The following is an 18,094-nucleotide window of genomic DNA, read 5'->3' on the forward strand; positions in this document are numbered from 1 at the left end:
GTAACATAAGCTTTTATGGAGAATTTAGACGGATACGATGCGTCTCAACGTTTCTAGTTGAAAACAAATCGATTTTAATGGGTATTTTTTACATTCATTTACGTTGATTCACGCTCACAGGTATAGCACAAACACTCACATGAGGTTCTATCTTTCCAAGCACCGTGGACACGTCAATCGATATCCTCACTGTCATTGCTGCAGAAAGCAAAAAAAAAAACACATTGATAAAAAGGCTCGTTGGTCTAGGGTTATGATTCTCGCTTAGGGTGCGAGAGGTCCCGGGTTCAAATCCTGGATGAGCCCTTTGGCAGATCCTTTAACAATCTCAGACAGGCAGATCTCGGGCCACTGGTCGGTGCGCCAACTGCCACCTCTTGGGTGCAGGACGAGGTGGCTGAATGGTTTAGGCAATGGAATACAAATCTATTGTGATAGGCACTAGAAGGTTCAATGTCGCACAAGATTTATTTATTTAGAAAACCTGCAGAATGTTGGCGCAAATCTGACTTCCACCAACAAGGATATTTATTCAACTGTCATACACCTGAAATGACATCCAGCCCCTAAAATTAATGAATTCCTCATGCTCTGCATTGGCCGGGAATCGAACCCGGGTCAACTGCTTGGAAGGCAGCTATGCTCACCACTATACCACCAATGCTATGTGCAGATCATTAGAAACATGGAGACATCGATTCATATCTTGACCGTAATTTTGCTGGAAAGTGAAAATTCTTTGACCAATCGGATCGTTGGTATAGGTGTTTGATTATGGCTTAGGTTGCGAGTGGTCCCTGGTTAAAAAATCTATCATTTTAATCGGTACCGGTTACCTTCAGATTAGTCCCGTGACACTTGTGGGGAACGTAGGGCAAAGCGGAGAACATTGTGACAAGTGGGATCACATTAGTTTGTAGCCCAAAGGTTTTGGATTCTACAAACAGAAGTTGGCACATAGACGGTTCCAACTTCAGACGAGTCCCCTGACACTTGTGGGGGACGTAGAGGAAAAGTGAGAATACCACTGTGTTCGTGAGGGTCTCCCCTCTCTAGAGAGTGGTCATACGAATTTGTAGATCAAACGGTTCGCAAGCTACAGCTGTTTTTGTGAGAAGACCGATTATAGGTATGTCTCATGGTTTGACAAACACCGCTCTAGGTCCACCATCTTTCACTGCAGATGCGAAGGTGTAACATAAGCTTTTATGGAGAATTTAGACGGATACGATGCGTCTCAACGTTTCTAGTTGAAAACAAATCGATTTTAATGGGTATTTTTTACATTCATTTACGTTGATTCACGCTCACAGGTATAGCACAAACACTCACATGAGGTTCTATCTTTCCAAGCACCGTGGACACGTCAATCGATATCCTCACTGTCATTGCTGCAGAAAGCAAAAAAAAAAACACATTGATAAAAAGGCTCGTTGGTCTAGGGTTATGATTCTCGCTTAGGGTGCGAGAGGTCCCGGGTTCAAATCCTGGATGAGCCCTTTGGCAGATCCTTTAACAATCTCAGACAGGCAGATCTCGGGCCACTGGTCGGTGCGCCAACTGCCACCTCTTGGGTGCAGGACGAGGTGGCTGAATGGTTTAGGCAATGGAATACAAATCTATTGTGATAGGCACTAGAAGGTTCAATGTCGCACAAGATTTATTTATTTAGAAAACCTGCAGAATGTTGGCGCAAATCTGACTTCCACCAACAAGGATATTTATTCAACTGTCATACACCTGAAATGACATCCAGCCCCTAAAATTAATGAATTCCTCATGCTCTGCATTGGCCGGGAATCGAACCCGGGTCAACTGCTTGGAAGGCAGCTATGCTCACCACTATACCACCAATGCTATGTGCAGATCATTAGAAACATGGAGACATCGATTCATATCTTGACCGTAATTTTGCTGGAAAGTGAAAATTCTTTGACCAATCGGATCGTTGGTATAGGTGTTTGATTATGGCTTAGGTTGCGAGTGGTCCCTGGTTAAAAAATCTATCATTTTAATCGGTACCGGTTACCTTCAGATTAGTCCCGTGACACTTGTGGGGAACGTAGGGCAAAGCGGAGAACATTGTGACAAGTGGGATCACATTAGTTTGTAGCCCAAAGGTTTTGGATTCTACAAACAGAAGTTGGCACATAGACGGTTCCAACTTCAGACGAGTCCCCTGACACTTGTGGGGGACGTAGAGGAAAAGTGAGAATACCACTGTGTTCGTGAGGGTCTCCCCTCTCTAGAGAGTGGTCATACGAATTTGTAGATCAAACGGTTCGCAAGCTACAGCTGTTTTTGTGAGAAGACCGATTATAGGTATGTCTCATGGTTTGACAAACACCGCTCTAGGTCCACCATCTTTCACTGCAGATGCGAAGGTGTAACATAAGCTTTTATGGAGAATTTAGACGGATACGATGCGTCTCAACGTTTCTAGTTGAAAACAAATCGATTTTAATGGGTATTTTTTACATTCATTTACGTTGATTCACGCTCACAGGTATAGCACAAACACTCACATGAGGTTCTATCTTTCCAAGCACCGTGGACACGTCAATCGATATCCTCACTGTCATTGCTGCAGAAAGCAAAAAAAAAAACACATTGATAAAAAGGCTCGTTGGTCTAGGGTTATGATTCTCGCTTAGGGTGCGAGAGGTCCCGGGTTCAAATCCTGGATGAGCCCTTTGGCAGATCCTTTAACAATCTCAGACAGGCAGATCTCGGGCCACTGGTCGGTGCGCCAACTGCCACCTCTTGGGTGCAGGACGAGGTGGCTGAATGGTTTAGGCAATGGAATACAAATCTATTGTGATAGGCACTAGAAGGTTCAATGTCGCACAAGATTTATTTATTTAGAAAACCTGCAGAATGTTGGCGCAAATCTGACTTCCACCAACAAGGATATTTATTCAACTGTCATACACCTGAAATGACATCCAGCCCCTAAAATTAATGAATTCCTCATGCTCTGCATTGGCCGGGAATCGAACCCGGGTCAACTGCTTGGAAGGCAGCTATGCTCACCACTATACCACCAATGCTATGTGCAGATCATTAGAAACATGGAGACATCGATTCATATCTTGACCGTAATTTTGCTGGAAAGTGAAAATTCTTTGACCAATCGGATCGTTGGTATAGGTGTTTGATTATGGCTTAGGTTGCGAGTGGTCCCTGGTTAAAAAATCTATCATTTTAATCGGTACCGGTTACCTTCAGATTAGTCCCGTGACACTTGTGGGGAACGTAGGGCAAAGCGGAGAACATTGTGACAAGTGGGATCACATTAGTTTGTAGCCCAAAGGTTTTGGATTCTACAAACAGAAGTTGGCACATAGACGGTTCCAACTTCAGACGAGTCCCCTGACACTTGTGGGGGACGTAGAGGAAAAGTGAGAATACCACTGTGTTCGTGAGGGTCTCCCCTCTCTAGAGAGTGGTCATACGAATTTGTAGATCAAACGGTTCGCAAGCTACAGCTGTTTTTGTGAGAAGACCGATTATAGGTATGTCTCATGGTTTGACAAACACCGCTCTAGGTCCACCATCTTTCACTGCAGATGCGAAGGTGTAACATAAGCTTTTATGGAGAATTTAGACGGATACGATGCGTCTCAACGTTTCTAGTTGAAAACAAATCGATTTTAATGGGTATTTTTTACATTCATTTACGTTGATTCACGCTCACAGGTATAGCACAAACACTCACATGAGGTTCTATCTTTCCAAGCACCGTGGACACGTCAATCGATATCCTCACTGTCATTGCTGCAGAAAGCAAAAAAAAAAACACATTGATAAAAAGGCTCGTTGGTCTAGGGTTATGATTCTCGCTTAGGGTGCGAGAGGTCCCGGGTTCAAATCCTGGATGAGCCCTTTGGCAGATCCTTTAACAATCTCAGACAGGCAGATCTCGGGCCACTGGTCGGTGCGCCAACTGCCACCTCTTGGGTGCAGGACGAGGTGGCTGAATGGTTTAGGCAATGGAATACAAATCTATTGTGATAGGCACTAGAAGGTTCAATGTCGCACAAGATTTATTTATTTAGAAAACCTGCAGAATGTTGGCGCAAATCTGACTTCCACCAACAAGGATATTTATTCAACTGTCATACACCTGAAATGACATCCAGCCCCTAAAATTAATGAATTCCTCATGCTCTGCATTGGCCGGGAATCGAACCCGGGTCAACTGCTTGGAAGGCAGCTATGCTCACCACTATACCACCAATGCTATGTGCAGATCATTAGAAACATGGAGACATCGATTCATATCTTGACCGTAATTTTGCTGGAAAGTGAAAATTCTTTGACCAATCGGATCGTTGGTATAGGTGTTTGATTATGGCTTAGGTTGCGAGTGGTCCCTGGTTAAAAAATCTATCATTTTAATCGGTACCGGTTACCTTCAGATTAGTCCCGTGACACTTGTGGGGAACGTAGGGCAAAGCGGAGAACATTGTGACAAGTGGGATCACATTAGTTTGTAGCCCAAAGGTTTTGGATTCTACAAACAGAAGTTGGCACATAGACGGTTCCAACTTCAGACGAGTCCCCTGACACTTGTGGGGGACGTAGAGGAAAAGTGAGAATACCACTGTGTTCGTGAGGGTCTCCCCTCTCTAGAGAGTGGTCATACGAATTTGTAGATCAAACGGTTCGCAAGCTACAGCTGTTTTTGTGAGAAGACCGATTATAGGTATGTCTCATGGTTTGACAAACACCGCTCTAGGTCCACCATCTTTCACTGCAGATGCGAAGGTGTAACATAAGCTTTTATGGAGAATTTAGACGGATACGATGCGTCTCAACGTTTCTAGTTGAAAACAAATCGATTTTAATGGGTATTTTTTACATTCATTTACGTTGATTCACGCTCACAGGTATAGCACAAACACTCACATGAGGTTCTATCTTTCCAAGCACCGTGGACACGTCAATCGATATCCTCACTGTCATTGCTGCAGAAAGCAAAAAAAAAAACACATTGATAAAAAGGCTCGTTGGTCTAGGGTTATGATTCTCGCTTAGGGTGCGAGAGGTCCCGGGTTCAAATCCTGGATGAGCCCTTTGGCAGATCCTTTAACAATCTCAGACAGGCAGATCTCGGGCCACTGGTCGGTGCGCCAACTGCCACCTCTTGGGTGCAGGACGAGGTGGCTGAATGGTTTAGGCAATGGAATACAAATCTATTGTGATAGGCACTAGAAGGTTCAATGTCGCACAAGATTTATTTATTTAGAAAACCTGCAGAATGTTGGCGCAAATCTGACTTCCACCAACAAGGATATTTATTCAACTGTCATACACCTGAAATGACATCCAGCCCCTAAAATTAATGAATTCCTCATGCTCTGCATTGGCCGGGAATCGAACCCGGGTCAACTGCTTGGAAGGCAGCTATGCTCACCACTATACCACCAATGCTATGTGCAGATCATTAGAAACATGGAGACATCGATTCATATCTTGACCGTAATTTTGCTGGAAAGTGAAAATTCTTTGACCAATCGGATCGTTGGTATAGGTGTTTGATTATGGCTTAGGTTGCGAGTGGTCCCTGGTTAAAAAATCTATCATTTTAATCGGTACCGGTTACCTTCAGATTAGTCCCGTGACACTTGTGGGGAACGTAGGGCAAAGCGGAGAACATTGTGACAAGTGGGATCACATTAGTTTGTAGCCCAAAGGTTTTGGATTCTACAAACAGAAGTTGGCACATAGACGGTTCCAACTTCAGACGAGTCCCCTGACACTTGTGGGGGACGTAGAGGAAAAGTGAGAATACCACTGTGTTCGTGAGGGTCTCCCCTCTCTAGAGAGTGGTCATACGAATTTGTAGATCAAACGGTTCGCAAGCTACAGCTGTTTTTGTGAGAAGACCGATTATAGGTATGTCTCATGGTTTGACAAACACCGCTCTAGGTCCACCATCTTTCACTGCAGATGCGAAGGTGTAACATAAGCTTTTATGGAGAATTTAGACGGATACGATGCGTCTCAACGTTTCTAGTTGAAAACAAATCGATTTTAATGGGTATTTTTTACATTCATTTACGTTGATTCACGCTCACAGGTATAGCACAAACACTCACATGAGGTTCTATCTTTCCAAGCACCGTGGACACGTCAATCGATATCCTCACTGTCATTGCTGCAGAAAGCAAAAAAAAAAACACATTGATAAAAAGGCTCGTTGGTCTAGGGTTATGATTCTCGCTTAGGGTGCGAGAGGTCCCGGGTTCAAATCCTGGATGAGCCCTTTGGCAGATCCTTTAACAATCTCAGACAGGCAGATCTCGGGCCACTGGTCGGTGCGCCAACTGCCACCTCTTGGGTGCAGGACGAGGTGGCTGAATGGTTTAGGCAATGGAATACAAATCTATTGTGATAGGCACTAGAAGGTTCAATGTCGCACAAGATTTATTTATTTAGAAAACCTGCAGAATGTTGGCGCAAATCTGACTTCCACCAACAAGGATATTTATTCAACTGTCATACACCTGAAATGACATCCAGCCCCTAAAATTAATGAATTCCTCATGCTCTGCATTGGCCGGGAATCGAACCCGGGTCAACTGCTTGGAAGGCAGCTATGCTCACCACTATACCACCAATGCTATGTGCAGATCATTAGAAACATGGAGACATCGATTCATATCTTGACCGTAATTTTGCTGGAAAGTGAAAATTCTTTGACCAATCGGATCGTTGGTATAGGTGTTTGATTATGGCTTAGGTTGCGAGTGGTCCCTGGTTAAAAAATCTATCATTTTAATCGGTACCGGTTACCTTCAGATTAGTCCCGTGACACTTGTGGGGAACGTAGGGCAAAGCGGAGAACATTGTGACAAGTGGGATCACATTAGTTTGTAGCCCAAAGGTTTTGGATTCTACAAACAGAAGTTGGCACATAGACGGTTCCAACTTCAGACGAGTCCCCTGACACTTGTGGGGGACGTAGAGGAAAAGTGAGAATACCACTGTGTTCGTGAGGGTCTCCCCTCTCTAGAGAGTGGTCATACGAATTTGTAGATCAAACGGTTCGCAAGCTACAGCTGTTTTTGTGAGAAGACCGATTATAGGTATGTCTCATGGTTTGACAAACACCGCTCTAGGTCCACCATCTTTCACTGCAGATGCGAAGGTGTAACATAAGCTTTTATGGAGAATTTAGACGGATACGATGCGTCTCAACGTTTCTAGTTGAAAACAAATCGATTTTAATGGGTATTTTTTACATTCATTTACGTTGATTCACGCTCACAGGTATAGCACAAACACTCACATGAGGTTCTATCTTTCCAAGCACCGTGGACACGTCAATCGATATCCTCACTGTCATTGCTGCAGAAAGCAAAAAAAAAAACACATTGATAAAAAGGCTCGTTGGTCTAGGGTTATGATTCTCGCTTAGGGTGCGAGAGGTCCCGGGTTCAAATCCTGGATGAGCCCTTTGGCAGATCCTTTAACAATCTCAGACAGGCAGATCTCGGGCCACTGGTCGGTGCGCCAACTGCCACCTCTTGGGTGCAGGACGAGGTGGCTGAATGGTTTAGGCAATGGAATACAAATCTATTGTGATAGGCACTAGAAGGTTCAATGTCGCACAAGATTTATTTATTTAGAAAACCTGCAGAATGTTGGCGCAAATCTGACTTCCACCAACAAGGATATTTATTCAACTGTCATACACCTGAAATGACATCCAGCCCCTAAAATTAATGAATTCCTCATGCTCTGCATTGGCCGGGAATCGAACCCGGGTCAACTGCTTGGAAGGCAGCTATGCTCACCACTATACCACCAATGCTATGTGCAGATCATTAGAAACATGGAGACATCGATTCATATCTTGACCGTAATTTTGCTGGAAAGTGAAAATTCTTTGACCAATCGGATCGTTGGTATAGGTGTTTGATTATGGCTTAGGTTGCGAGTGGTCCCTGGTTAAAAAATCTATCATTTTAATCGGTACCGGTTACCTTCAGATTAGTCCCGTGACACTTGTGGGGAACGTAGGGCAAAGCGGAGAACATTGTGACAAGTGGGATCACATTAGTTTGTAGCCCAAAGGTTTTGGATTCTACAAACAGAAGTTGGCACATAGACGGTTCCAACTTCAGACGAGTCCCCTGACACTTGTGGGGGACGTAGAGGAAAAGTGAGAATACCACTGTGTTCGTGAGGGTCTCCCCTCTCTAGAGAGTGGTCATACGAATTTGTAGATCAAACGGTTCGCAAGCTACAGCTGTTTTTGTGAGAAGACCGATTATAGGTATGTCTCATGGTTTGACAAACACCGCTCTAGGTCCACCATCTTTCACTGCAGATGCGAAGGTGTAACATAAGCTTTTATGGAGAATTTAGACGGATACGATGCGTCTCAACGTTTCTAGTTGAAAACAAATCGATTTTAATGGGTATTTTTTACATTCATTTACGTTGATTCACGCTCACAGGTATAGCACAAACACTCACATGAGGTTCTATCTTTCCAAGCACCGTGGACACGTCAATCGATATCCTCACTGTCATTGCTGCAGAAAGCAAAAAAAAAAACACATTGATAAAAAGGCTCGTTGGTCTAGGGTTATGATTCTCGCTTAGGGTGCGAGAGGTCCCGGGTTCAAATCCTGGATGAGCCCTTTGGCAGATCCTTTAACAATCTCAGACAGGCAGATCTCGGGCCACTGGTCGGTGCGCCAACTGCCACCTCTTGGGTGCAGGACGAGGTGGCTGAATGGTTTAGGCAATGGAATACAAATCTATTGTGATAGGCACTAGAAGGTTCAATGTCGCACAAGATTTATTTATTTAGAAAACCTGCAGAATGTTGGCGCAAATCTGACTTCCACCAACAAGGATATTTATTCAACTGTCATACACCTGAAATGACATCCAGCCCCTAAAATTAATGAATTCCTCATGCTCTGCATTGGCCGGGAATCGAACCCGGGTCAACTGCTTGGAAGGCAGCTATGCTCACCACTATACCACCAATGCTATGTGCAGATCATTAGAAACATGGAGACATCGATTCATATCTTGACCGTAATTTTGCTGGAAAGTGAAAATTCTTTGACCAATCGGATCGTTGGTATAGGTGTTTGATTATGGCTTAGGTTGCGAGTGGTCCCTGGTTAAAAAATCTATCATTTTAATCGGTACCGGTTACCTTCAGATTAGTCCCGTGACACTTGTGGGGAACGTAGGGCAAAGCGGAGAACATTGTGACAAGTGGGATCACATTAGTTTGTAGCCCAAAGGTTTTGGATTCTACAAACAGAAGTTGGCACATAGACGGTTCCAACTTCAGACGAGTCCCCTGACACTTGTGGGGGACGTAGAGGAAAAGTGAGAATACCACTGTGTTCGTGAGGGTCTCCCCTCTCTAGAGAGTGGTCATACGAATTTGTAGATCAAACGGTTCGCAAGCTACAGCTGTTTTTGTGAGAAGACCGATTATAGGTATGTCTCATGGTTTGACAAACACCGCTCTAGGTCCACCATCTTTCACTGCAGATGCGAAGGTGTAACATAAGCTTTTATGGAGAATTTAGACGGATACGATGCGTCTCAACGTTTCTAGTTGAAAACAAATCGATTTTAATGGGTATTTTTTACATTCATTTACGTTGATTCACGCTCACAGGTATAGCACAAACACTCACATGAGGTTCTATCTTTCCAAGCACCGTGGACACGTCAATCGATATCCTCACTGTCATTGCTGCAGAAAGCAAAAAAAAAAACACATTGATAAAAAGGCTCGTTGGTCTAGGGTTATGATTCTCGCTTAGGGTGCGAGAGGTCCCGGGTTCAAATCCTGGATGAGCCCTTTGGCAGATCCTTTAACAATCTCAGACAGGCAGATCTCGGGCCACTGGTCGGTGCGCCAACTGCCACCTCTTGGGTGCAGGACGAGGTGGCTGAATGGTTTAGGCAATGGAATACAAATCTATTGTGATAGGCACTAGAAGGTTCAATGTCGCACAAGATTTATTTATTTAGAAAACCTGCAGAATGTTGGCGCAAATCTGACTTCCACCAACAAGGATATTTATTCAACTGTCATACACCTGAAATGACATCCAGCCCCTAAAATTAATGAATTCCTCATGCTCTGCATTGGCCGGGAATCGAACCCGGGTCAACTGCTTGGAAGGCAGCTATGCTCACCACTATACCACCAATGCTATGTGCAGATCATTAGAAACATGGAGACATCGATTCATATCTTGACCGTAATTTTGCTGGAAAGTGAAAATTCTTTGACCAATCGGATCGTTGGTATAGGTGTTTGATTATGGCTTAGGTTGCGAGTGGTCCCTGGTTAAAAAATCTATCATTTTAATCGGTACCGGTTACCTTCAGATTAGTCCCGTGACACTTGTGGGGAACGTAGGGCAAAGCGGAGAACATTGTGACAAGTGGGATCACATTAGTTTGTAGCCCAAAGGTTTTGGATTCTACAAACAGAAGTTGGCACATAGACGGTTCCAACTTCAGACGAGTCCCCTGACACTTGTGGGGGACGTAGAGGAAAAGTGAGAATACCACTGTGTTCGTGAGGGTCTCCCCTCTCTAGAGAGTGGTCATACGAATTTGTAGATCAAACGGTTCGCAAGCTACAGCTGTTTTTGTGAGAAGACCGATTATAGGTATGTCTCATGGTTTGACAAACACCGCTCTAGGTCCACCATCTTTCACTGCAGATGCGAAGGTGTAACATAAGCTTTTATGGAGAATTTAGACGGATACGATGCGTCTCAACGTTTCTAGTTGAAAACAAATCGATTTTAATGGGTATTTTTTACATTCATTTACGTTGATTCACGCTCACAGGTATAGCACAAACACTCACATGAGGTTCTATCTTTCCAAGCACCGTGGACACGTCAATCGATATCCTCACTGTCATTGCTGCAGAAAGCAAAAAAAAAAACACATTGATAAAAAGGCTCGTTGGTCTAGGGTTATGATTCTCGCTTAGGGTGCGAGAGGTCCCGGGTTCAAATCCTGGATGAGCCCTTTGGCAGATCCTTTAACAATCTCAGACAGGCAGATCTCGGGCCACTGGTCGGTGCGCCAACTGCCACCTCTTGGGTGCAGGACGAGGTGGCTGAATGGTTTAGGCAATGGAATACAAATCTATTGTGATAGGCACTAGAAGGTTCAATGTCGCACAAGATTTATTTATTTAGAAAACCTGCAGAATGTTGGCGCAAATCTGACTTCCACCAACAAGGATATTTATTCAACTGTCATACACCTGAAATGACATCCAGCCCCTAAAATTAATGAATTCCTCATGCTCTGCATTGGCCGGGAATCGAACCCGGGTCAACTGCTTGGAAGGCAGCTATGCTCACCACTATACCACCAATGCTATGTGCAGATCATTAGAAACATGGAGACATCGATTCATATCTTGACCGTAATTTTGCTGGAAAGTGAAAATTCTTTGACCAATCGGATCGTTGGTATAGGTGTTTGATTATGGCTTAGGTTGCGAGTGGTCCCTGGTTAAAAAATCTATCATTTTAATCGGTACCGGTTACCTTCAGATTAGTCCCGTGACACTTGTGGGGAACGTAGGGCAAAGCGGAGAACATTGTGACAAGTGGGATCACATTAGTTTGTAGCCCAAAGGTTTTGGATTCTACAAACAGAAGTTGGCACATAGACGGTTCCAACTTCAGACGAGTCCCCTGACACTTGTGGGGGACGTAGAGGAAAAGTGAGAATACCACTGTGTTCGTGAGGGTCTCCCCTCTCTAGAGAGTGGTCATACGAATTTGTAGATCAAACGGTTCGCAAGCTACAGCTGTTTTTGTGAGAAGACCGATTATAGGTATGTCTCATGGTTTGACAAACACCGCTCTAGGTCCACCATCTTTCACTGCAGATGCGAAGGTGTAACATAAGCTTTTATGGAGAATTTAGACGGATACGATGCGTCTCAACGTTTCTAGTTGAAAACAAATCGATTTTAATGGGTATTTTTTACATTCATTTACGTTGATTCACGCTCACAGGTATAGCACAAACACTCACATGAGGTTCTATCTTTCCAAGCACCGTGGACACGTCAATCGATATCCTCACTGTCATTGCTGCAGAAAGCAAAAAAAAAAACACATTGATAAAAAGGCTCGTTGGTCTAGGGTTATGATTCTCGCTTAGGGTGCGAGAGGTCCCGGGTTCAAATCCTGGATGAGCCCTTTGGCAGATCCTTTAACAATCTCAGACAGGCAGATCTCGGGCCACTGGTCGGTGCGCCAACTGCCACCTCTTGGGTGCAGGACGAGGTGGCTGAATGGTTTAGGCAATGGAATACAAATCTATTGTGATAGGCACTAGAAGGTTCAATGTCGCACAAGATTTATTTATTTAGAAAACCTGCAGAATGTTGGCGCAAATCTGACTTCCACCAACAAGGATATTTATTCAACTGTCATACACCTGAAATGACATCCAGCCCCTAAAATTAATGAATTCCTCATGCTCTGCATTGGCCGGGAATCGAACCCGGGTCAACTGCTTGGAAGGCAGCTATGCTCACCACTATACCACCAATGCTATGTGCAGATCATTAGAAACATGGAGACATCGATTCATATCTTGACCGTAATTTTGCTGGAAAGTGAAAATTCTTTGACCAATCGGATCGTTGGTATAGGTGTTTGATTATGGCTTAGGTTGCGAGTGGTCCCTGGTTAAAAAATCTATCATTTTAATCGGTACCGGTTACCTTCAGATTAGTCCCGTGACACTTGTGGGGAACGTAGGGCAAAGCGGAGAACATTGTGACAAGTGGGATCACATTAGTTTGTAGCCCAAAGGTTTTGGATTCTACAAACAGAAGTTGGCACATAGACGGTTCCAACTTCAGACGAGTCCCCTGACACTTGTGGGGGACGTAGAGGAAAAGTGAGAATACCACTGTGTTCGTGAGGGTCTCCCCTCTCTAGAGAGTGGTCATACGAATTTGTAGATCAAACGGTTCGCAAGCTACAGCTGTTTTTGTGAGAAGACCGATTATAGGTATGTCTCATGGTTTGACAAACACCGCTCTAGGTCCACCATCTTTCACTGCAGATGCGAAGGTGTAACATAAGCTTTTATGGAGAATTTAGACGGATACGATGCGTCTCAACGTTTCTAGTTGAAAACAAATCGATTTTAATGGGTATTTTTTACATTCATTTACGTTGATTCACGCTCACAGGTATAGCACAAACACTCACATGAGGTTCTATCTTTCCAAGCACCGTGGACACGTCAATCGATATCCTCACTGTCATTGCTGCAGAAAGCAAAAAAAAAAACACATTGATAAAAAGGCTCGTTGGTCTAGGGTTATGATTCTCGCTTAGGGTGCGAGAGGTCCCGGGTTCAAATCCTGGATGAGCCCTTTGGCAGATCCTTTAACAATCTCAGACAGGCAGATCTCGGGCCACTGGTCGGTGCGCCAACTGCCACCTCTTGGGTGCAGGACGAGGTGGCTGAATGGTTTAGGCAATGGAATACAAATCTATTGTGATAGGCACTAGAAGGTTCAATGTCGCACAAGATTTATTTATTTAGAAAACCTGCAGAATGTTGGCGCAAATCTGACTTCCACCAACAAGGATATTTATTCAACTGTCATACACCTGAAATGACATCCAGCCCCTAAAATTAATGAATTCCTCATGCTCTGCATTGGCCGGGAATCGAACCCGGGTCAACTGCTTGGAAGGCAGCTATGCTCACCACTATACCACCAATGCTATGTGCAGATCATTAGAAACATGGAGACATCGATTCATATCTTGACCGTAATTTTGCTGGAAAGTGAAAATTCTTTGACCAATCGGATCGTTGGTATAGGTGTTTGATTATGGCTTAGGTTGCGAGTGGTCCCTGGTTAAAAAATCTATCATTTTAATCGGTACCGGTTACCTTCAGATTAGTCCCGTGACACTTGTGGGGAACGTAGGGCAAAGCGGAGAACATTGTGACAAGTGGGATCACATTAGTTTGTAGCCCAAAGGTTTTGGATTCTACAAACAGAAGTTGGCACATAGACGGTTCCAACTTCAGACGAGTCCCCTGACACTTGTGGGGGACGTAGAGGAAAAGTGAGAATACCACTGTGTTCGTGAGGGTCTCCCCTCTCTAGAGAGTGGTCATACGAATTTGTAGATCAAACGGTTCGCAAGCTACAGCTGTTTTTGTGAGAAGACCGATTATAGGTATGTCTCATGGTTTGACAAACACCGCTCTAGGTCCACCATCTTTCACTGCAGATGCGAAGGTGTAACATAAGCTTTTATGGAGAATTTAGACGGATACGATGCGTCTCAACGTTTCTAGTTGAAAACAAATCGATTTTAATGGGTATTTTTTACATTCATTTACGTTGATTCACGCTCACAGGTATAGCACAAACACTCACATGAGGTTCTATCTTTCCAAGCACCGTGGACACGTCAATCGATATCCTCACTGTCATTGCTGCAGAAAGCAAAAAAAAAAACACATTGATAAAAAGGCTCGTTGGTCTAGGGTTATGATTCTCGCTTAGGGTGCGAGAGGTCCCGGGTTCAAATCCTGGATGAGCCCTTTGGCAGATCCTTTAACAATCTCAGACAGGCAGATCTCGGGCCACTGGTCGGTGCGCCAACTGCCACCTCTTGGGTGCAGGACGAGGTGGCTGAATGGTTTAGGCAATGGAATACAAATCTATTGTGATAGGCACTAGAAGGTTCAATGTCGCACAAGATTTATTTATTTAGAAAACCTGCAGAATGTTGGCGCAAATCTGACTTCCACCAACAAGGATATTTATTCAACTGTCATACACCTGAAATGACATCCAGCCCCTAAAATTAATGAATTCCTCATGCTCTGCATTGGCCGGGAATCGAACCCGGGTCAACTGCTTGGAAGGCAGCTATGCTCACCACTATACCACCAATGCTATGTGCAGATCATTAGAAACATGGAGACATCGATTCATATCTTGACCGTAATTTTGCTGGAAAGTGAAAATTCTTTGACCAATCGGATCGTTGGTATAGGTGTTTGATTATGGCTTAGGTTGCGAGTGGTCCCTGGTTAAAAAATCTATCATTTTAATCGGTACCGGTTACCTTCAGATTAGTCCCGTGACACTTGTGGGGAACGTAGGGCAAAGCGGAGAACATTGTGACAAGTGGGATCACATTAGTTTGTAGCCCAAAGGTTTTGGATTCTACAAACAGAAGTTGGCACATAGACGGTTCCAACTTCAGACGAGTCCCCTGACACTTGTGGGGGACGTAGAGGAAAAGTGAGAATACCACTGTGTTCGTGAGGGTCTCCCCTCTCTAGAGAGTGGTCATACGAATTTGTAGATCAAACGGTTCGCAAGCTACAGCTGTTTTTGTGAGAAGACCGATTATAGGTATGTCTCATGGTTTGACAAACACCGCTCTAGGTCCACCATCTTTCACTGCAGATGCGAAGGTGTAACATAAGCTTTTATGGAGAATTTAGACGGATACGATGCGTCTCAACGTTTCTAGTTGAAAACAAATCGATTTTAATGGGTATTTTTTACATTCATTTACGTTGATTCACGCTCACAGGTATAGCACAAACACTCACATGAGGTTCTATCTTTCCAAGCACCGTGGACACGTCAATCGATATCCTCACTGTCATTGCTGCAGAAAGCAAAAAAAAAAACACATTGATAAAAAGGCTCGTTGGTCTAGGGTTATGATTCTCGCTTAGGGTGCGAGAGGTCCCGGGTTCAAATCCTGGATGAGCCCTTTGGCAGATCCTTTAACAATCTCAGACAGGCAGATCTCGGGCCACTGGTCGGTGCGCCAACTGCCACCTCTTGGGTGCAGGACGAGGTGGCTGAATGGTTTAGGCAATGGAATACAAATCTATTGTGATAGGCACTAGAAGGTTCAATGTCGCACAAGATTTATTTATTTAGAAAACCTGCAGAATGTTGGCGCAAATCTGACTTCCACCAACAAGGATATTTATTCAACTGTCATACACCTGAAATGACATCCAGCCCCTAAAATTAATGAATTCCTCATGCTCTGCATTGGCCGGGAATCGAACCCGGGTCAACTGCTTGGAAGGCAGCTATGCTCACCACTATACCACCAATGCTATGTGCAGATCATTAGAAACATGGAGACATCGATTCATATCTTGACCGTAATTTTGCTGGAAAGTGAAAATTCTTTGACCAATCGGATCGTTGGTATAGGTGTTTGATTATGGCTTAGGTTGCGAGTGGTCCCTGGTTAAAAAATCTATCATTTTAATCGGTACCGGTTACCTTCAGATTAGTCCCGTGACACTTGTGGGGAACGTAGGGCAAAGCGGAGAACATTGTGACAAGTGGGATCACATTAGTTTGTAGCCCAAAGGTTTTGGATTCTACAAACAGAAGTTGGCACATAGACGGTTCCAACTTCAGACGAGTCCCCTGACACTTGTGGGGGACGTAGAGGAAAAGTGAGAATACCACTGTGTTCGTGAGGGTCTCCCCTCTCTAGAGAGTGGTCATACGAATTTGTAGATCAAACGGTTCGCAAGCTACAGCTGTTTTTGTGAGAAGACCGATTATAGGTATGTCTCATGGTTTGACAAACACCGCTCTAGGTCCACCATCTTTCACTGCAGATGCGAAGGTGTAACATAAGCTTTTATGGAGAATTTAGACGGATACGATGCGTCTCAACGTTTCTAGTTGAAAACAAATCGATTTTAATGGGTATTTTTTACATTCATTTACGTTGATTCACGCTCACAGGTATAGCACAAACACTCACATGAGGTTCTATCTTTCCAAGCACCGTGGACACGTCAATCGATATCCTCACTGTCATTGCTGCAGAAAGCAAAAAAAAAAACACATTGATAAAAAGGCTCGTTGGTCTAGGGTTATGATTCTCGCTTAGGGTGCGAGAGGTCCCGGGTTCAAATCCTGGATGAGCCCTTTGGCAGATCCTTTAACAATCTCAGACAGGCAGATCTCGGGCCACTGGTCGGTGCGCCAACTGCCACCTCTTGGGTGCAGGACGAGGTGGCTGAATGGTTTAGGCAATGGAATACAAATCTATTGTGATAGGCACTAGAAGGTTCAATGTCGCACAAGATTTATTTATTTAGAAAACCTGCAGAATGTTGGCGCAAATCTGACTTCCACCAACAAGGATATTTATTCAACTGTCATACACCTGAAATGACATCCAGCCCCTAAAATTAATGAATTCCTCATGCTCTGCATTGGCCGGGAATCGAACCCGGGTCAACTGCTTGGAAGGCAGCTATGCTCACCACTATACCACCAATGCTATGTGCAGATCATTAGAAACATGGAGACATCGATTCATATCTTGACCGTAATTTTGCTGGAAAGTGAAAATTCTTTGACCAATCGGATCGTTGGTATAGGTGTTTGATTATGGCTTAGGTTGCGAGTGGTCCCTGGTTAAAAAATCTATCATTTTAATCGGTACCGGTTACCTTCAGATTAGTCCCGTGACACTTGTGGGGAACGTAGGGCAAAGCGGAGAACATTGTGACAAGTGGGATCACATTAGTTTGTAGCCCAAAGGTTTTGGATTCTACAAACAGAAGTTGGCACATAGACGGTTCCAACTTCAGACGAGTCCCCTGACACTTGTGGGGGACGTAGAGGAAAAGTGAGAATACCACTGTGTTCGTGAGGGTCTCCCCTCTCTAGAGAGTGGTCATACGAATTTGTAGATCAAACGGTTCGCAAGCTACAGCTGTTTTTGTGAGAAGACCGATTATAGGTATGTCTCATGGTTTGACAAACACCGCTCTAGGTCCACCATCTTTCACTGCAGATGCGAAGGTGTAACATAAGCTTTTATGGAGAATTTAGACGGATACGATGCGTCTCAACGTTTCTAGTTGAAAACAAATCGATTTTAATGGGTATTTTTTACATTCATTTACGTTGATTCACGCTCACAAGTATAGCACAAACACTCACATGAGGTTCTATCTTTCCAAGCACCGTGGACACGTCAATCGATATTCTCACTGTCATTGC

General features: G+C 44.1%; 30 non-coding genes across 30 annotated transcripts; 15 read left to right on the plus strand and 15 right to left on the minus strand.

Annotated features, from left to right (window-relative positions):
* The first annotated feature begins 234 nt into the window (after positions 1 to 234).
* trnap-agg (transfer RNA proline (anticodon AGG)) lies at positions 235 to 306 on the plus strand. The gene has a single exon. It is a non-coding gene; the product is annotated as a tRNA-Pro (tRNA).
* Positions 307 to 592: 286 nt separating this feature from the next.
* On the minus strand, positions 593 to 664 carry trnag-ucc (transfer RNA glycine (anticodon UCC)). The gene has a single exon. It is a non-coding gene; the product is annotated as a tRNA-Gly (tRNA).
* Positions 665 to 1,427: 763 nt separating this feature from the next.
* trnap-agg (transfer RNA proline (anticodon AGG)) lies at positions 1,428 to 1,499 on the plus strand. Its single transcript has one exon. It is a non-coding gene; the product is annotated as a tRNA-Pro (tRNA).
* A 286-nt stretch (positions 1,500 to 1,785) lies between these two features.
* Positions 1,786 to 1,857, minus strand: trnag-ucc (transfer RNA glycine (anticodon UCC)). The gene has a single exon. It is a non-coding gene; the product is annotated as a tRNA-Gly (tRNA).
* Positions 1,858 to 2,620: 763 nt separating this feature from the next.
* On the plus strand, positions 2,621 to 2,692 carry trnap-agg (transfer RNA proline (anticodon AGG)). The gene has a single exon. It is a non-coding gene; the product is annotated as a tRNA-Pro (tRNA).
* Positions 2,693 to 2,978: 286 nt separating this feature from the next.
* trnag-ucc (transfer RNA glycine (anticodon UCC)) lies at positions 2,979 to 3,050 on the minus strand. Its single transcript has one exon. It is a non-coding gene; the product is annotated as a tRNA-Gly (tRNA).
* A 763-nt stretch (positions 3,051 to 3,813) lies between these two features.
* Positions 3,814 to 3,885, plus strand: trnap-agg (transfer RNA proline (anticodon AGG)). The gene has a single exon. It is a non-coding gene; the product is annotated as a tRNA-Pro (tRNA).
* Positions 3,886 to 4,171: 286 nt separating this feature from the next.
* Positions 4,172 to 4,243, minus strand: trnag-ucc (transfer RNA glycine (anticodon UCC)). Its single transcript has one exon. It is a non-coding gene; the product is annotated as a tRNA-Gly (tRNA).
* Positions 4,244 to 5,006: 763 nt separating this feature from the next.
* Positions 5,007 to 5,078, plus strand: trnap-agg (transfer RNA proline (anticodon AGG)). Its single transcript has one exon. It is a non-coding gene; the product is annotated as a tRNA-Pro (tRNA).
* A 286-nt stretch (positions 5,079 to 5,364) lies between these two features.
* trnag-ucc (transfer RNA glycine (anticodon UCC)) lies at positions 5,365 to 5,436 on the minus strand. Its single transcript has one exon. It is a non-coding gene; the product is annotated as a tRNA-Gly (tRNA).
* A 763-nt stretch (positions 5,437 to 6,199) lies between these two features.
* Positions 6,200 to 6,271, plus strand: trnap-agg (transfer RNA proline (anticodon AGG)). Its single transcript has one exon. It is a non-coding gene; the product is annotated as a tRNA-Pro (tRNA).
* Positions 6,272 to 6,557: 286 nt separating this feature from the next.
* trnag-ucc (transfer RNA glycine (anticodon UCC)) lies at positions 6,558 to 6,629 on the minus strand. Its single transcript has one exon. It is a non-coding gene; the product is annotated as a tRNA-Gly (tRNA).
* Positions 6,630 to 7,392: 763 nt separating this feature from the next.
* On the plus strand, positions 7,393 to 7,464 carry trnap-agg (transfer RNA proline (anticodon AGG)). Its single transcript has one exon. It is a non-coding gene; the product is annotated as a tRNA-Pro (tRNA).
* A 286-nt stretch (positions 7,465 to 7,750) lies between these two features.
* Positions 7,751 to 7,822, minus strand: trnag-ucc (transfer RNA glycine (anticodon UCC)). The gene has a single exon. It is a non-coding gene; the product is annotated as a tRNA-Gly (tRNA).
* A 763-nt stretch (positions 7,823 to 8,585) lies between these two features.
* Positions 8,586 to 8,657, plus strand: trnap-agg (transfer RNA proline (anticodon AGG)). The gene has a single exon. It is a non-coding gene; the product is annotated as a tRNA-Pro (tRNA).
* Positions 8,658 to 8,943: 286 nt separating this feature from the next.
* Positions 8,944 to 9,015, minus strand: trnag-ucc (transfer RNA glycine (anticodon UCC)). Its single transcript has one exon. It is a non-coding gene; the product is annotated as a tRNA-Gly (tRNA).
* Positions 9,016 to 9,778: 763 nt separating this feature from the next.
* On the plus strand, positions 9,779 to 9,850 carry trnap-agg (transfer RNA proline (anticodon AGG)). The gene has a single exon. It is a non-coding gene; the product is annotated as a tRNA-Pro (tRNA).
* A 286-nt stretch (positions 9,851 to 10,136) lies between these two features.
* Positions 10,137 to 10,208, minus strand: trnag-ucc (transfer RNA glycine (anticodon UCC)). The gene has a single exon. It is a non-coding gene; the product is annotated as a tRNA-Gly (tRNA).
* A 763-nt stretch (positions 10,209 to 10,971) lies between these two features.
* Positions 10,972 to 11,043, plus strand: trnap-agg (transfer RNA proline (anticodon AGG)). Its single transcript has one exon. It is a non-coding gene; the product is annotated as a tRNA-Pro (tRNA).
* A 286-nt stretch (positions 11,044 to 11,329) lies between these two features.
* On the minus strand, positions 11,330 to 11,401 carry trnag-ucc (transfer RNA glycine (anticodon UCC)). The gene has a single exon. It is a non-coding gene; the product is annotated as a tRNA-Gly (tRNA).
* Positions 11,402 to 12,164: 763 nt separating this feature from the next.
* Positions 12,165 to 12,236, plus strand: trnap-agg (transfer RNA proline (anticodon AGG)). Its single transcript has one exon. It is a non-coding gene; the product is annotated as a tRNA-Pro (tRNA).
* Positions 12,237 to 12,522: 286 nt separating this feature from the next.
* Positions 12,523 to 12,594, minus strand: trnag-ucc (transfer RNA glycine (anticodon UCC)). Its single transcript has one exon. It is a non-coding gene; the product is annotated as a tRNA-Gly (tRNA).
* Positions 12,595 to 13,357: 763 nt separating this feature from the next.
* trnap-agg (transfer RNA proline (anticodon AGG)) lies at positions 13,358 to 13,429 on the plus strand. Its single transcript has one exon. It is a non-coding gene; the product is annotated as a tRNA-Pro (tRNA).
* Positions 13,430 to 13,715: 286 nt separating this feature from the next.
* Positions 13,716 to 13,787, minus strand: trnag-ucc (transfer RNA glycine (anticodon UCC)). Its single transcript has one exon. It is a non-coding gene; the product is annotated as a tRNA-Gly (tRNA).
* Positions 13,788 to 14,550: 763 nt separating this feature from the next.
* On the plus strand, positions 14,551 to 14,622 carry trnap-agg (transfer RNA proline (anticodon AGG)). Its single transcript has one exon. It is a non-coding gene; the product is annotated as a tRNA-Pro (tRNA).
* A 286-nt stretch (positions 14,623 to 14,908) lies between these two features.
* On the minus strand, positions 14,909 to 14,980 carry trnag-ucc (transfer RNA glycine (anticodon UCC)). Its single transcript has one exon. It is a non-coding gene; the product is annotated as a tRNA-Gly (tRNA).
* A 763-nt stretch (positions 14,981 to 15,743) lies between these two features.
* Positions 15,744 to 15,815, plus strand: trnap-agg (transfer RNA proline (anticodon AGG)). The gene has a single exon. It is a non-coding gene; the product is annotated as a tRNA-Pro (tRNA).
* A 286-nt stretch (positions 15,816 to 16,101) lies between these two features.
* On the minus strand, positions 16,102 to 16,173 carry trnag-ucc (transfer RNA glycine (anticodon UCC)). Its single transcript has one exon. It is a non-coding gene; the product is annotated as a tRNA-Gly (tRNA).
* Positions 16,174 to 16,936: 763 nt separating this feature from the next.
* Positions 16,937 to 17,008, plus strand: trnap-agg (transfer RNA proline (anticodon AGG)). Its single transcript has one exon. It is a non-coding gene; the product is annotated as a tRNA-Pro (tRNA).
* Positions 17,009 to 17,294: 286 nt separating this feature from the next.
* trnag-ucc (transfer RNA glycine (anticodon UCC)) lies at positions 17,295 to 17,366 on the minus strand. Its single transcript has one exon. It is a non-coding gene; the product is annotated as a tRNA-Gly (tRNA).
* Between the last annotated feature and the right edge of the window lie 728 nt (positions 17,367 to 18,094).

Source organism: Salvelinus fontinalis, unplaced genomic scaffold, assembly GCF_029448725.1.
Source record: "Salvelinus fontinalis isolate EN_2023a unplaced genomic scaffold, ASM2944872v1 scaffold_1443, whole genome shotgun sequence".
In the NCBI taxonomy this organism is placed as follows: domain Eukaryota; kingdom Metazoa; phylum Chordata; class Actinopteri; order Salmoniformes; family Salmonidae; genus Salvelinus; species Salvelinus fontinalis.